The 17833-nt window shown below is 44.7% G+C and overlaps 1 protein-coding gene across 1 annotated transcript in view; it reads right to left on the bottom strand.

Annotated features, from left to right (window-relative positions):
• Positions 1-8269, bottom strand: part of LOC123992429 (complexin-2-like) — a 38083-nt gene extending 29814 nt beyond the window's left edge. The window contains exon 1 of the mRNA XM_046293566.1: positions 8156-8269. The gene's annotated coding sequence lies outside the window, so the exon portion shown is untranslated. The remainder of the gene's footprint in view (positions 1-8155) is intronic.
• Between the last annotated feature and the right edge of the window lie 9564 nt (positions 8270-17833).

Raw genomic sequence — 17833 nt, 5'->3', positions numbered from 1 at the left:
TCCTCCGAGAGAGAGAAAGAAAGAGAGAATTAGAGAGAGCATATGTGGGGTGGCCAGTCCTCTTCTGGCTGTGCCGGGTGGAGATTATAACAGAACGTGGCCAAGATGTTCAAATGTTCATAAATGACCAGCATGGTTGAATAATAGTAAGGCAGAACAGTTGAAACTGGAGCAGGAGCATGGCCAGGTGGACTGGGGACAGCAAGGAGTCCTCATGTCAGGTAGTCCTGGGACATGGTCCTAGGGCCCAGGCCAGTTGAAACTGGAGCAGCAGCATGGCCAGGTGGACTGGGGACAGCAAGGAGTCATCATGTCAGGTAGTCCTGGGGCATGGTTCTAGGGCTCAGGTCCTCCGAGAGAGAGAAAGAAGGAGAGAAGGAGAGAATTAGAGAACGCACACTTAGATTTACACAGGACACCGAATAGGACAGGAGAAGTACTCCAGATAAACAAACTGACCCTAGCCCCCGACACATAAACTACTGCAGCATAAATACTGGAGGCTGAGACAGGAGGGGTCAGGAGACACTGTGGCCCCATCCGAGGACACCCCGGACAGGGCCAAACAGGAAGGATATAACCCCACCCACTTGCCAAAGCACAGCCCCCACACCACTAGAGGGAAATCTACAACCACCAACTTACCATCCTGAGACAAGGCCGAGTATAGCCCACAAAGATCTTCGACACGGTACAACCCAAAGGGGGGAAACCCAGACAGGCCGACCACAACAGTGAATCAACCCACCCAGGTGACGCACCCCCAGGGACGGCACGAGAGAGCCCCAGCAAGCCAGTGACTCAGCCCCCGTAAACAGGGTTAGAGGCAGAGAATCCCAGTGGAAAAAGGGGAACCGGCCAGGCAGAGACAGCAAGGGCGGTTCGTTGCTCCAGAGCCTTTCCGTTCACCTTCCCACTCCTGGGCCAGACTACACTCAATCATATGACCCACTGAAGAGATGAGTCTTCAGTAAAGACTTAAAGGTTGAGACCGAGTTTGCGTCTCTGACATGGGTAGGCAGACCGTTCCATAAAAATGGAGCTCTATAGGAGAAAGCCCTGCCTCCAGCTGTTTGCTTAGAAATTCTAGGGACAATTAGGAGGCCTGCGTCTTGTGACCGTAGCGTACGTATAGGTATGTACGGCAGGACCAAATCAGAGAGGTAGGTAGGAGCAAGCCCATGTAATGCTTTGTAGGTTAGCAGTAAAACCTTGAAATCAGCCCTTGCTTTGACAGGAAGCCAGTGTAGAGAGGCTAGCACTGGAGTAATATGATCAAATTTTTTGGTTCTAGTCAGGATTCTAGCAGCCGTATTTAGCACTAACTGAAGTTTATTTAGTGCTTTATCCGGGTAGCCGGAAAATAGAGCATTGCAGTAGTCTAACCTAGAAGTGACAAAAGCATGGATTAATTTTTCTGCATCATTTTTGGACAGAAAGTTTCTGATTTTTGCAATGTTACGTAGATGGAAAAAAGCTGTCCTCGAAATGGTCTTGATATGTTCTTCAAAAGAGATCAGGGTCCAGAGTAACGCCGAGGTCCTTCACAGTTTTATTTGAGGCGACTGTACAACCATTAAGATTAATTGTCAGATTCAACAGAAGATCTCTTTGTTTCTTGGGACCTAGAACAAGCATCTCTGTTTTGTCCGAGTTTAATAGTAGAAAGTTTGCAGCCATCCACTTCCTTATGTCTGAAACACATGCTTCTAGCGAGGCAATTTTGGTGCTTCACCGTGTTTCATTGAAATGTACAGCTGTGTGTCATCCGCATAGCAGTGAAAGTTTACATTATGTTTTCGAATAACATCCCCAAGAGGTAAAATATATAGTGAAAACAATAGTGGTCCTAAAACAGAACCTTGAGGAACACCGAAATGTACAGTTGATTTGTCAGAGGACAAACCATTCACAGAGACAAACTGATATCTTTCCGACAGATAAGACCTAAACCAGGCCAGAACATGTCCGTGTAGACCAATTTGGGTTTCCAATCTCTCCAAAAGAATGTGGTGATCGATGGTATCAAAAGCAGCACTAAGGTCTAGGAGCACGAGGACAGATGCAGAGCCTCGGTCCGATGCCATCAAAATGTCATTTACCACCTTCACAAGTGCCGTCTCAGTGCTATGATGGGGTCTAAAACCAGACTGAAGCATTTCGTATACATTGTTTGTCTTCAGGAAGGCAGTGAGTTGCTGCGCAACAGCCTTCTCTAAAATCTTTGAGAGGAATGGAAGATTTGATATAGGCCGATAGTTTTTATATTTTCTGGGTCAAGGTTTGGCTTTTTCAAGAGAGGCTTTATTTGCCACTTTTAGTGAGTTTGGTACACATCCAGTGGATAGAGAGCCGTTTATTATGTTCAACATAGGAGGGCCAAGCACAGGAAGCAGCTCTTTCAGTAGTTTAGTTGGAATAGGGTCCAGTATACAGCTTGAAGGTTTAGAGGCCATGATTATTTTCATCATTGTGTCAAGAGATATAGTACTAAAACACTTGAGCGTCTCTCTTGATCCTAGGTCCTGGCAGAGTTGTGCAGACTCAGGACAACTGAGGTTTGGAGGAATACGCAGGTTTAAAGAGGAGTCCGTAATTTGCTTTCTAATAATCATAATCTTTTCCTCAAAGAAGTTCATGAATTTATCACTGCTAAAGTGCAAGTCATCCTCTCTTGGGGAATGCTGCTTTTTAGTTAGCTTTGCCACAGTATCAAAAAGGAATTTCGGATTGTTCTTATTTTCCTCAATTAAGTTAGAAAAATAGGACGATCGAGCAGCAGTAAGGGCTCTTCGGTACTGCACGGTACCATCCTTCCAAGCTAGTCGGAAGACTTCCAGTTTGGTGTGGCGCCATTTCCGTTCCAATTTTCTGGAAGCTTGCTTCAGAGCTCGGGTATTTTCTGTGTACCATGGAGCTAGTTTCTTATGAGACATTTTTTTAGTTTTTAGGGTGCAACTGCATCTAGGGTATTGCGCAAGGTTAAATTGAGATCCTCAGTTAGGTGGTTAACGGATTTTTGTCCTCTGGCGTCCTTGGGTAGGCAGAGGGAGTCTGAAAGGGCATCAAGGAATCTTTGTGTTGTCTGTGAATTTATAGCACGACTTTTGATGTTCCTTGGTTGGGGTCTGAGCAGATTATTTGTTGCAATTGCAAACGTAATAAAATGGTGGTCTGATAGTCCAGGATTATGAGGAAAAACATTAAGATCCACAACATTTATTCCATGGGACAAAACTAGGTCCAGCGTATGACTGTGAGAGTGAGTGGGTCCAGAGACATGTTGGACAAAACCCACTGAGTCGATGATGGCTCCAAAAGCCTTTTGGAGTGGGTCTGTGGACTTTTCCATGTGAATATTAAAGTCACCAAAGATTAGAATATTATCTGCAATGACTACAAGGTCTGATAGGAATTCAGGGAACTCAGTGAGAAACGCTGTATATGGCCCAGGAGGCCTGTAAACAGTAGCTATAAAAAGTGATTGAGTAGGCTGCATAGATTTCATGACTAGAAGCTCAAAAGACAGATTTTCTTTTTTGTAAATTGAAATTTGCTATCGTAAATGTTAGCAACACCTCCGCCTTTGATGCACATATGGTCACTAGTGTAGCCAGGAGGTGAGGCCTCATTTAACACAGTAAATTCATCAGGCTTAAGCCATGTTTCAGTCAGGCCAATCACATCAAGATTATGATCAGTGATTAGTTCATTGACTATAATTGCCTTTGAAGTAAGGGATCTAACATTAAGTAGCCCTATTTTGAGATGTGAGGTATCATGATCTCTTTCAGTAATGACAGGAATGGAGGTGGTCTTTATCCTAGTGAGATTGCTAAGGCAAACACCGCCATGTTTAGTTTTGCCCAACCCAGGTCGAGGCACAGACACGGTCTCAATGGTGATAGCTAAGCTGACTACACTAACTATGCTAGTGGCAGACTCCACTATGCTGGCAGGCTGGCTAATAGCCTGCTGCCTGGCCTGCACCCTACATCAGACTGTTAAATAGCCATCACTAGCCGGCTACCACCCGATAACTCAAACCTGCACCTTAGAAGCTGCTGCCCTATATACATAGACATGGAATCACTGGTCACTTTAATAATAGAACACTAAATCAATTGATTGCCTTACAGAGGGAATAACTACACTGTTTGCATTTGACCATATTCCCAGTCACTTTACCATGGTTAAATGCGGTAGTTCACGCTTTCAGTTTTGTGCGAATGTTGCCATCTATCCAATATTTTTGGTTTGGGTAGATTTTAATAGTCACAGTGGGAACAACATCCTCTGTATACTTCCTGATGAACTCAGTCACCGTGACCATGTACAAGTCAATGTTATTCTCAGAGGCAACACGGAACATATCCCAGTCTGCATCATCAAAACAATCTTGAAGCATGGATTCCGATTGGTCAGACCTGCGTTGACCTTAGCACGGGTACTTCCTGTTTGAGTTTATGCCTATAGGAATGGAGGAGCAGAAAAGAGTTGTGATCTGATTTGCCGAAAGGAGGGCGGGGGAGGGCCTTGTAGCCATCCCGGAAGGGGAGTAACAATGATCGAGAGTTTTTGAATAATAATAATAATAATATATGCCATTTAGCAGACGCTTTTATCCAAAGCGACTTACAGTGATGTGTGCATACATTCTACGTATGGGTGGTCCTGGGAATTGAACCCACTACCCTGGCGTTACAAGCACCATGCTCTACCAACTGAGCTACAGAAGCGCGAGTTCTACAGGCAATGTGTTGATAGAACTTCAGCAGCGTTTTCCTCAAATTTGCTTTGTTAAAATCCCCAGCTAAAAATAAATGCGCCTCAGGATATGTGGTTTCCAGTTTGCACAAAGTCCCGTGTAGCTCCTTGAGGGCCATTGTGCTATCGGTTTGAGGTTGTGACTATAACTGAAGATAATTCTCTTGAGAGGTAATATCTGCAGTGTTGTGAAGAATGTGAACATTTCAGCTCACTGAACAACCCCCCTGGTGTCTTGTCTCATTGCCCCCCTGCTGAGAGGTGCCAAAGCAGAGTAGTGGCGATGGTTTGAGTCTCACTTGGAGGTCCTGGGAACTCCCTCCCTCTACACGTTGGGGTCTATATAGCCTCTGTCAAAATGATGCAGTGTTTTCATCTTCAACACCTAGCGTAACAACAACAGCGTTGTACTGTTAGGCTACCGTAAAAACACTACACAGGAAAATATGAATGACGTGCTGCTAACTACTTGTGGAAACAATAATTGACCATTTTGAGGGTATGCCAACACCAATCCATTATCATAATTTGACTATCTCAGTTTGTCTGCGAATGAATATGATGTCACTACAGTGTATGTTACTGTGCTGTGTGTGTAGATTACAAGCTCTATCCATGCAGTTCTTAGGGACCACCAGCATACCATTTCAGCTACAGATTACAAGCTCTATTCATTATCTGGTACCATTTCAGCCACAGATTAGAAGATCTATTCATTATCTGGTACCATTTCAGCTACAGATTAGAAGCTCTATTCATTATCTGGTACCATTTCAGCTACAGATTAGAAGCTCTATTCATTATCTGGTACCATTTCAGCTACAGATTAGAAGCTCTATTCATTATCTGGTACCATTTCAGCCACAGATTAGAAGATCTATTCATTATCTGGTACCATTTCAGCTACAGATTAGAAGCTCTATTCATTATCTGGTACCATTTCAGCTACAGATTAGAAGCTCTATTCATTATCTGGTACCATTTCAGCTACAGATTAGAAGCTCTATTCATTATCTGGTACCATTTCAGCTACAGATTAGAAGCTCTATTCATTATCTGGTACTATTTCAGTTACAGATTAGAAGCTCTATTCATTATCTGGTACTATTTCAACTACAGATTAGAAACTATATCCATTATCTGGTACTATTTCAGCTACAGATTAGAAACTATATTCATTATCTGGTACCATTTCAGCTACAGATTACAAGCTCTATCCATGCAGTTCTTAGGGACCACCAGCATACCATTTCAGCTACAGATTAGAAACCATATCCATTATCTGGTACCATTTCAGCTACAGATTAGAAACCATATCCATTATCTGGTACCATTTCAGCTACAGATTAGAAACCATATCCATTATCTGGTACCATTTCAGCTACAGATTAGAAACTATATTCATTATCTGGTACCATTTCAGATACAGATTAGAAACCATATCCATTATCTGGTACTTCAGCTCTAGAAGATCTATTCAACTACAATCAGCTCCTCTGGTCAAACGTAGTGCACTATATAGGGAATAGGGTGCCATTTGGCACTGGTTAAAAGTAGTGCACTATATATGGAATAGGGTGCCATTTGGGAAACACCATGTCTACTGGGTACTGAAATACAGACTGAACCTGATCCTTTGAACCTGTATGACAACATCCTCATCACGGGCTCCTAAAGGGATCTTTGTCCAGGTAATTGTAACAGGAGTTTTTATGGTTCAGCAGCACAGTCCCTGCCTGCAGCTAGGCTGGGCCTCTTTCTTTCTTTTTCTCTCTCCCTCTCTCTGTCTCTCCCTCTCTCTGTCTCTCTCCCCCTCTCTCTCTCTCTCCCCCCTCTCTCTCTCTCTCTCTCTCTCTCTCTCTCTCTCTCTCTCTCTCTCTCTCTCTCTCTCTCTCTCTCTCTCTCTCTCTCTCTCTCTCTCTCTCTCTCTCTCTCTCTCTCTCTCTCTCCTCTCCCTGTCTCTCCCTCTCTCTGTCCCTCCCTCTCCCTCTGTCTCTCCCTCTCCCTCTCTCTGTCTCTCCCTCTCACTGTCTCTCCCTTTCTCTCTCTCTGTCTCTCCCTCTCCCTCTCTCTGTCTCTCCCTCTCTCTCACTCTCTCTCTCTCTCCCTCTTTCTCTCCCTCCCTCTCCCTCCCTCTCTCTGTCTCTCCCTCCCTCTCTGTCTCTCCCTCTCCCTCTCCCTCCCTCTCTCTGTCTCTCCCTCTCTCCCTCTCCCTCCCTCTCTCTGTCTCTCCCTCTCTCTCTCCCCCTCCCTCTCTCTGTCTCTCCCTCTCTCACTCTCTCTCTCCCTCTCCCTCTCCTCTGCTGCACTGCTAACAGAATAGAATGCACACAGGAATCGTAAAACCATCTCCACATCTGTCATCTACAGCCCACTTTTGACAAGATGATTAATCTCCTTACAACTAGGTGACAGGCAAGCCTGGGTGGCAGTTTACCCTCAGCATCTGCTGGAGGCTGTAGGCTAATATTACAGCTATACAATTATTACAACATATACTGTAGGTGTGTTACTCGAACATTTTATTTTGTATTGGATGTATAGAAGGCAATCTATGTAGTCTTAAAAGTGATTGAAAGGTTGTGGATGAGCTCACTGAATTTCATGAAATCTTTATCCAAAATGTTCTCGCACTTAACATGAACGAGGATTACATGAATGAACTGTAGGGTTGGCGGCCTCCAAGCTCTGATAGGCTACTGTACACGCACTTTTCTGAAGCCTGTATACTTATGTATTCTCTCTCTCTCACACTCACCCACCCACCCACAAAGTGTGAGTGCATATAGCATTAATATTTAGGCTAATCCATTCAGCATAACATCAAATATTTAATGTGTCCATAACATGAGATCTGGTCCATTTCAACAGACGGGTAACCTACACCCTCAACAAAAACACATGGGTCTACGCATACAACATACCTATATAAAATGCATGTATAACTTGAACAACCCAATCAATACATGTTCAGACCGATCGCTCATCGAATAGAGCGTCTCAGTAGGCTATCTAACGCACGCACAACAACCGTCCATTGACGAAAAACATCAGCGCCACACACGCATCACTCTTTTCTCCCCCGCCGCTCAATAGCTTTGAGGACACACGTTTTCCCCCACCTACTATGGCGGTAAAATATGCAACAACCATGATCACTCTTTACATTTTTTCGAACAACATGGTGCTGAAAGTAACAACTCAACACGCCTTGAAACCAGCGCGCGCTCAACCCTCTCTCCATTGTCGACTCCAGTTCGCACCACCAGTAGCCTAGCTGGTTTCAGTACCAGGCGAGTGGAAAGTCAAAACGTGTTCCCAGCTATGGTACACACCTGTTCCTCAGTGATCGGAGAAAGGGGTGCGTTATATGAGTTGTTTTACAAACCTTGGAGCAGCTGAAGAAAGTCAGGCGGCGTCTCTCTCGGTCCCAAACCAACCAGTCTGTCTGTTCTCCACCGTTTGGTGATGAGTAGCATCGCCCGCCCTCAGCCCCGACCACCCCTTCACTATTCACACTACCACTTCAAGCTACTCCAAAAATACAACAAACAAAAAAAATCACAATTTACACAGTTCACATTTTTTGTATCTCCTAGAATTGTTGAAATCTGGATGTAGTGCATTTCATGGACACCAAATGGTTATTTCTGGTCATGGATGTGACTTTTTGTGAAATAATTTTCATGGAATGAAAGCCTAAGGGTTAACTTGATTTAGCGATGGACAAAGACAGTTTACATTGTGTTGTTATATCGTTATTTAGGACCCAATATGCTATTTGGCAGACTTCAGTAGAGACCCTACAGGCCTACAGAACAGGAAGACTTCAGCAGAGAATCTACAGGCCTACAGAACAGGAAGACTTCAGTAGAGAACCTACAGGCCTACAGAACAGGAAGACTTCAGCAGAGAACCTACAGGCCTACAGAACAGGAAGACTTCAGTAGAGAACCTACAGAACAGGAATACTTCAGTAGAGAACCTACAGAACAGGCAGACTTCAGTAGAGAACCTACAGGCCTACAGAACAGGCAGACTTCAGTAGAGAACCTACAGGCCTACAGAACAGGAAGACTTCAGTAGAGAACCTACAGGCCTACAGAACAGGCAGACTTCAGTAGAGAACCTACAGGCCTACAGAACAGGCAGACTTCAGTAGAGAACCTACAGGCCTACAGAACAGGCAGACTTCAGTAGAGAACCTACAGGCCTACAGAACAGGAAGACTTCAGTAGAGAACCTACAGGCCTACAGAACAGGAAGACTTCAGTAGAGAACCTACAGGCCTACAGAACAGGAAGACTTCAGTAGAGAACCTACAGGCCTACAGAACAGGAAGACTTCAGTAGAGAACCTACAGGCCTACAGAACAGGAAGACTTCAGTAGAGAACCTACAGGCCTACAGAACAGGCAGACTTCAGTAGAGAACCTACAGGCCTACAGAACAGGCAGACTTCAGTAGAGAACCTACAGGCCTACAGAACAGGAAGACTTCAGCAGAGAACCTACAGGCCTACAGAACAGGAAGACTTCAGTAGAGAACCTACAGGCCTACAGAACAGGCAGACTTCAGTAGAGAACCTACAGGCCTACAGAACACATAGGACAATAGACTACAGAGTGACAACAAAGAGCTATTAAGAGATACTCAATATAATTAATTATTGATTTCAATGACACATTCAAGAGCAACATGTAATTTCGATGGGTCTCCGTGCGTAGTGACATAAATTATATTGATGCCAAAGGCCTACAGAACACATAGGAGCAATGACTCAGATTGACAACAAAGAGCTATTAGGAGCACTGATCAGATTAAAAATCAGACATAAATGCATTTTATACTGCATGAAGATCATAAGCAGTTTGTTACCAAGGCTCTGTTGTGAGGCTGCATGGTGTGTGAGGTTGCAGGGTGTATGAGGCTGCATTTTGTACTGCATCAAGACTGCAGGGTGTTGAAGGCTCTGTTGTGAGGCTGCAGGGTGTGTGAGACTGCAGGGTGTGTGAGGCTGCAGGGTGTGTGAGACTGCAGGGTGTGTGAGGTTGCAGGGTGTGTGAGACTGCAGGGTGTGTGAGGCTGCAGGGTGTGTGAGACTGCAGGGTGTGTGAGGTTGCAGGGTGTGTGAGACTGCAGGGTGTGTGAGACTGCAGGGTGTGTGAGGCTGCAGGGTGTGTGAGGTTTACAGGGTGTGTGAGGCTGCAGGGTGTGTGAGGCTGCAGGGTGTGTGAGGCTGCAGGGTGTGTGAGACTGCAGGGTGTGTGAGACTGCAGGGTGTGTGAGGCTGCAGGGTGTGTGAGACTGCAGGGTGTGTGAGGTTGCAGGCTGTGTGCAACCAAGGAATCCATTGTCCGTCTGTCATTACAGAGCATACATCAAGCCCATAGCAGGTGTTCTGCTGAGGTAACACAACACTCACATTGAACAAGAGAAAACATCACAATCAAATTGTATTTGTCACATGTGCCGTGAAATGCTTACTTACAAGCCTTAACCAACAATACAGTTTTTTAAATTTAAATAGGCAACTCAGTTAAGAACAAATTCTTATTTTCAATGACGGCCTAGGATCAGTGGGTTAACTGCCTGATCAGGGGCAGAACGACAGATTTGTACCTTGTCAGCTCGGGGGTTTGAACTTGCAACCTTCCAGTTACTAGTCCAACGCTCTAACCACTAGGCTACTCTGCCGCCCCTGTATATAGCGAGGCTATATACAGGGGTAGTGGTACAGAGTCAATGTGGAGGCTATATACAGGGGGTACCGGTACAGAGTCAATGTGGAGGCTATATACAGGGTCAATGTGGAGGCTATATACAGGGTCAATGTGGAGGCTTTATACAGGGTCAATGTGGAGGCTATATACAGAGGGTACCGGTACAGAGACAATGTGGAGGCTATATACAGGGGGTACCGGTACAGAGTCAATGTGGAGGCTATATACAGGGGGTACCGATACAGAGTCAATGTGGAGGCTATATACAGGGGGTACCGGTACAGAGTCAATGTGGAGACTATATACAGGGAGTACCGGTACAGAGTCAATGTGGAGACTATATACAGGGGGTACCGGTACAGAGTCAATGTGGAGGCTATATACAGGTGGGTACTGGTACAGAGTCAATGTGGAGGCTATATACAGGGGGTAGCGGTACAGAGGCAATGTGGAGACTATATACAGGGGGTTACTGGTACAGAGTCAATGTGGAGGCTATATACAGGGGGTTACTGGTACAGAGTCAATGTGGAGGCTATATACAGGGGGTATCGGTACAGAGTCAATGTGGAGGCTATATACAGGGTCAATGTGGAGGCTATATACAGGGGGTACCGGTACAGAGTCAATGTGGAGGCTATATACAGGGGGTACTGGTACAGAGTCAATGTGGAGGCTATATACAGGGTCAATGTGGAGGCTATATACAGGGGGTACCGGTACAGAGTCAATGTGGAGGCTATATACAGGGTCAATGTGGAGGCTATATACAGGGGGTACCAGTACAGAGTCAATGTGGAGGCTATATACAGGGGGTACTGGTACAGAGTCAATGTGGAGACTATATACAGGGTCAATGTGGAGGCTATATACAGGGTACAGAGTCAATGTGGAGGCTATATACAGGGGGTACACAGAGTCAATGTGGAGACTATATACAGGGTTCAAGAGTGTGGAGGCTATATACAGGGGGTACTGGTACAGAGTCAATGTGGAGGCTATACAGGGTGTTACGGTACAGAGTCAATGTGGAGGCTATATTTACATTTACATTTAAGTCATTTAGCAGACTCTTATCCAGAGTTACAAATGTGGATTCACCTTATGACATCCAGTGGGACAGTCACTTAACAATAGTGCATCTAAAACTTAGGGGGGTGGGGTGAGGCTATTATACAGGGGCTACTGGTACAGAGTCAGTGTGGAGGCTATATACAGGGGCTACCGGTACAGAGTCAACGTGGAGATATACTATAATGTGGAGACTAGGGGGTACCGGTACAGAGTCAATGTGGAGACTATATACAGGATATTACGTTACAGAGTCAATGTGGATATATACAGGGGTACTGGTACAGAGTCAATGTGGAGACTATATACAGGGGTAGTGGTACAGAGAGTCAATGTGGAGGCTATATACAGGGGTACCGGTACAGAGTCAATGTGGAGGCTGTTTAAGTCATTTAGCAGACGCTCTTATCCAGAGCGACTTACAAATTGTCATTCACCTTATGACATGTGACAGTCACTTAACTATATAAAACTTAGGGGCTGGGGTGAGAGGGATTACAGAGTCAGTGTGGAGGCTATATACAGGGGCTACCGGTACAGAGTCAACGTGGAGGCTATATACAGGGGGTACTGGTACAGAGTCAATGTGGAGGCTCTATACAGGGTGTTACGGTACAGAGTCAATGTGGAGGCTATATACAGGGGCTACCGGTACAGAGTCAGTGTGGAGGCTATATACAGGGGGTACCGGTACAGAGTCAATGTGGAGACTATATACAGGGGGTACCGGTACAGAGTCAAAGAGCAGGGACACTGGTTAGTCGAGGTAATCGAGGTAATGTTTACATATAGGTAGAGTTATTAATCAGATTAAATACATCAAACACACACACAGCCATGGGGTCTCCTATTTCACATGATGTGTTGTATCTCAGTCTGAAATGGAGCCAACAGAGTAAAGATCCCGTGGAGAGACATAAACCTCATGACATCATGTCTCTGTAGACGAGAGGCGAGGTGGAATCAGGAAGCTGATGTAAATAATGGACCTAGTATAGAGGGGAATGAATGAGATTGACTACGGTGTTGTCGTAACCTGGGAACCAAACATCCACCGTATTCAGAGCTCAGAGACAAAGGGTTAAGGAATGATAGTTCCCTTGGGACAATCTTTCTCTCTCTCTTATTCCCCTGAGTATAAACGTCTTTATTATGGACCAAACATCATCACAGTCATTTCACTTTGCTAATACATCTCATTCAGGGGTTAATATGTAAATACACTATATATTCAAAAGTATGTGGACGCCCCTTCAAATTAGTGGATTTGGCTATTTCAGCCACATTGCTGACAGGTGTATAAAATTGAGCACACCGCCATGCAATCTCCATAGACGAACATTGCCAGTAGAATGGCCTTACTGAAGACCTCAGTGACTTTCAACGTGGCACTGTCATAGGATGCCACTTTTCCAACAAGTCAGTTTGTCAAAGGAGGAATAACGGTCTGGGGCTGTTTTTCATGGTTTGGTCTAAGCCCCTACCTCAATGCTACAACATACAATGACAATCTAGACAATTCTGTGCTTCCAATTTTGTGGCAATTGTTTGGGGAAGGCCCTTTCCTGTTTCAGCATGACAATGCCCCCTTCACAAAGAGAGGTCCAAACAGAATTTTGTTTTGTTTTGAGATCGGCGTGGAAGAACTTGACTGGCCTGCACAGAGCCCAGACCTCAACCCCATCGAACAACTTTGGGATGAACTGAAACTCCGACTGCGAGCCAAGCCTAATCGCACAACATCAGTGCCCGACCTCACTAATGCTCTTGTGGCTAAATGGAAACAAGGCCCTGCAGCAATGTTCCAACATCTAATGGAAATCCTTCCCAGAAGAGTGGAGGCTATTTAAGCAACAAAGGGGGGGGGGACCAACTCCATATTAATGTCCATGATTTTGGAATGAGATGTTTGACATGTCCACATACTTTTGGTCACATAGTGTATCTGCTCACATAAAATCTAGAAATGTACTTGAATGAAATGGATTCCTTTATAGGGATATACTTTTACAACTTTTGGACATAATAATTTCAGATAAGAATAAAGACATAATGTTGACCAAAAGGGGATTTCAAGCTATTTACTATTGTACTCATAATGAATGACTTCTCAAAAGCCTTCTGGAGTTGCAGCCTTAATTACCACTATTTTTCACCACTTGGCTATTTTGTCCTGTAATGAGTTAATGAATCTGTTTACTAAATACATTTTAAATCAATATGATATCAACATATTGTGTTAAATTATAGAATGCAACGAATGTGCATTTCTAACTATATATACAGTGGGGCAAAAAAAGTATTTAGTCAGCCACCAATTGTGCAAGTTCTCCCACTTAAAAAGATGAGAGAGACCTGTAATTTTCATCATAGGTACACTTCAACTATGACAGAGAAAATGAGGGAAAAAAATCCAGAAAATCACATTGTAGGATCTTTTATGAATTTATTTACTTTATTTTATTTGGTGGAAAATAAGTATTTGGTCACCTACAAACAAGCAAGATTTCTGGCTCTCACAGACCTGTAACTTCTTCTTTAAGAGGCTCCTCTGTCCTCCACTCGTTACCTGTATTAATGGCACCTGTTTGAACTTGTGGACACCTGTCCACAACCTCAAACAGTCACACTCCAAACTCCACTATGGCCAAGACCAAAGAGCTGTCAAAGGACACCAGAAACAAAATTGTAGACCTGCACCAGGCTGGGAAGACTGAATCAGCAATAGGTAAGCAGCTTGGTTTGAAGAAATCAACTGTGGGAGCAATTATTAGGAAATGGAAGACATACAAGACCACTGATAATCTCCCTCGATCTGGGGCTCCACGCAAGATCTCACCCCGTGGGGTCAAAATGATCACAAGAACGGTGAGCAAAAATCCCAGAACCACACAGGGGGACCTAGTGAATGACCTGCAGAGAGTTGGGACCAAAGTAACAAAGCCTACCATCAGTAACACACTACCCCGCCAGGGACTCAAATCCTGCAGTGCCAGACGTGTCCCCCTGCTTAAGCCAGTACATGTCTAGGCCCGTCTGAAGTTTGCTAGAGAGCATTTGGATGATCCAGAATAAGATTGGGAGAATGTCATATGGTCAGATGAAACCAAAATATAACTTTTTGGTAAAAACTCAACTCGTCGTGTTTGGAGGACAAAGAATGCTGAGTTGCAGGTAGAGATACTGGTGTGCAAAAGAGCAGAAAAGTAAATAAATAAAAACAGTATGGGGATGAGGTAGGTAAATTGGGTGGGCTATTTACCGACGGACTATGTACAGCTGCAGCGATCGGTTAGCTGCTCAGATAGCAGATGTTTAAACTTGGTGAGGGAGATGAAAGTCTCCAACTTCAGCGATTTTTGAAATTCGTTCCAGTCACAGGCAGCAGAGAACTGGAAGGAAAGGCAGCCAAATGGGGTGTTGGCTTTAGGGACGATCAGTGAGATACACCTGCTGGAGCGCGTGCTACGGGTGGGTGTTGCCATCGTGACCAGTGAACTGAGATATGACGGAGCTTTACCCAGCAAAGACTGACTTGGAGCCAGTGGGTCTGGCGACGAATATGTAGCGAGAGCCAGCCGACTAGAGCATACAGGTCGCAGTGGTGGGTGGTATAAGGTGCTTTAGTAACAAAATGGATGGCACTGTGATAAACTGCATCCAGTTTGCTGAGTAGAGTATTGGAAGCTATTTTGTAGATGACATCGCCGAAGTCGAGGATCGGTAGGATAGTCAGTTTTACTAGGGTAAGTTTGGCGGCGTGAGTGAAGGAGGCTTTGTTGCGGAATAGAAAGCAGACTCTAGATTTGATTTTAGATTGGAGATGTTTGCTTTGATTCTGGAAGGAGAGTTTACAGTCTCGCCAGACACCTAGGTACTTATAGATGTCCACATATTCTAGGTCGGAACCATCCAGGGTGGTGATGCTAGTCGGGCGTGCGGGTGCAGGCAGCGAACGGTTGAAAAGCATGCATTTGGTTTTACTAGCGTTTAAGAGCAGTTGGAGGCCACGGAAGGAGTGTTGTATGGATTTGAAGCTCGTTTGGAGGTTAGATAGCACAGTGTCCAAGGACGGGCCAGAAGTATACAGAATGATGTCGTCTGAGTAGAGGTGGATCAGGGAATCGCCCGCAGCAAGAGCAACATCATTGATATATACAGATTCAAATGGATTAATTATTAATATAATCTCCCACAGAAATAAACCTGAATCAAGATGCAATAATGAAAACAACAAAAACTCCTGTTACAATTACCTGGACAAATGATCCCTTTAGGAGCCCGTGATGAGGATGTTGTCATACAGGTTCAAAGGATCAGGTTCAGTCTGTATTTCAGTACCCAGTAGACATGGTGTTTCCCAAATGGCACCCTATTCCCTATATAGTGCGCTACTTTTAACCAGTGCCAAATGGCACCCTATTCCCTATATAGTGCGCTACTTTTAACCAGTGCCAAATGGCACCCTATTCCCTATATAGTGCGCTACTTTTAACCAGTGCCAAATGGCACCCTATTCCCTATATAGTGCGCTACTTTTAACCAGTGCCAAATGGCACCCTATTCCCTATATAGTGCGCTACTTTTAACCAGTGCCAAATGGCACCCTATTCCCTATATAGTGCGCTACTTTTAACCAGTGCCAAATGGCACCCTATTCCCTATATAGTGCGCTACTTTTAACCAGTGCCAAATGGCACCCTATTCCCTATATAGTGCGCTACTTTTAACCAGTGCCAAATGGCACCCTATTCCCTATATAGTGCGCTACTTTTAACCAGTGCCAAATGGCACCCTATTCCCTATATAGTGCACTACTTTCTAACTATAGCCTGACAGCTGAGGACAGCTACAGCAATATAAGAGACATTTTCAGCATATTTCCAGATCTTCATCCAGTCCAATCCAAATATCTGATCATATCAAATTGAGATTTATTCTAGCAGGACAGATTGAAATCTAAATGTTAATGGGTTTTAGTGCAGAGAGAGAGAGAGAGAGAGTAGAGAGAGTGAAGAGAGAAGAGAGAGAGTAGAGAGAGAGAGAGAAAGAGAAGAGAGAAGAGAAAGAGAAAGAGAGAGAGAGAGAGAGAGAGAGAGAGAGAGAGAGAGAGAGAGAGAGAGAGAGAAAACCAGAGAGAGAAAGAGAGAGAGAGAAAGAGAGAGAGAGCCAGAGAAAAGAATTCCTTCAGAAGAACTGGAGACCCTTTCCCATAGAAAGAGAGAGAAGAGAGAGAGAGAGAGAGAAAACCATGGTAATTACTGAAACTGAAGAAGTAAAAATAGTTGCGGGAGTTTCCAGAGCCAGAGAAAAAGTTAATTCCTTCACACTGAAGGAACTGGACTCATCTGGAATGGGACCCTTTCCCATAATGCTCTAGCCAAAAGTAGTGCACTCTATATGAAATAGGGTGCCATTTTGGATGCGCACACTGTCACCGCGGGAGGGGAGAGGGGACAGTACAGTGGACTGTAGCAGATCTAATGTGGAGGATGAGACTGCAGCAGATCTAATGTGGAGGATGAGACTGCAGCAGATCTAATGTGGAGGATGAGACTGCAGCAGATCTAATGTGGAGGATGAGACTGCAGCAGATCTAATGTGGAGGATGAGACTGCAGCAGATCTAATGTGGAGGATGAGACTGCAGCAGATCTAATGTGGAGGATGAGACTGCAGCAGATCTAATGTGGAGGATGAGACTGCAGCAGATCTAATGTGGAGGATGAGACTGCAGCAGATCTAATGTGGAGGATGAGACTGCAGCAGATCTAATGTGGAGGATGAGACTGCAGCAGATCTAATGTGGAGGATGAGACTGCAGCAGATCTAATGTGGAGGATGAGACTGCAGCAGATCTAATGTGGAGGATGAGACTGCAGCAGATCTAATGTGGAGGATGAGACTGCAGCAGATCTAATGTGGAGGATGAGACTGCAGCAGATCTAATGTGGAGGATGAGACTGCAGCAGATCTAATGTGGAGGATGAGACTGCAGCAGATCTAATGTGGAGGATGAGACTGCAGCAGATCTAATGTGGAGGATGAGACTGCAGCAGATCTAATGTGGAGGATGAGACTGCAGCAGATCTAATGTGGAGGATGAGACTGCAGCAGATCTAATGTGGAGGGATGAGACTGCAGCAGATCTAATGTGGAGGATGAGACTGCAGCAGATCTAATGTGGAGGATGAGACTGCAGCAGATCTAATGTGGAGGATGAGACTGCAGCAGATCTAATGTGGAGGATGAGACTGCAGCAGATCTAATGTGG

This window comes from Oncorhynchus gorbuscha, linkage group LG13 (genome assembly GCF_021184085.1).
Source record: "Oncorhynchus gorbuscha isolate QuinsamMale2020 ecotype Even-year linkage group LG13, OgorEven_v1.0, whole genome shotgun sequence".
Classification (NCBI taxonomy): domain Eukaryota; kingdom Metazoa; phylum Chordata; class Actinopteri; order Salmoniformes; family Salmonidae; genus Oncorhynchus; species Oncorhynchus gorbuscha.
The sequence above is the reverse complement of the archived record's forward strand: the minus strand, read 5'-3'. Positions and strand labels throughout refer to the sequence as shown.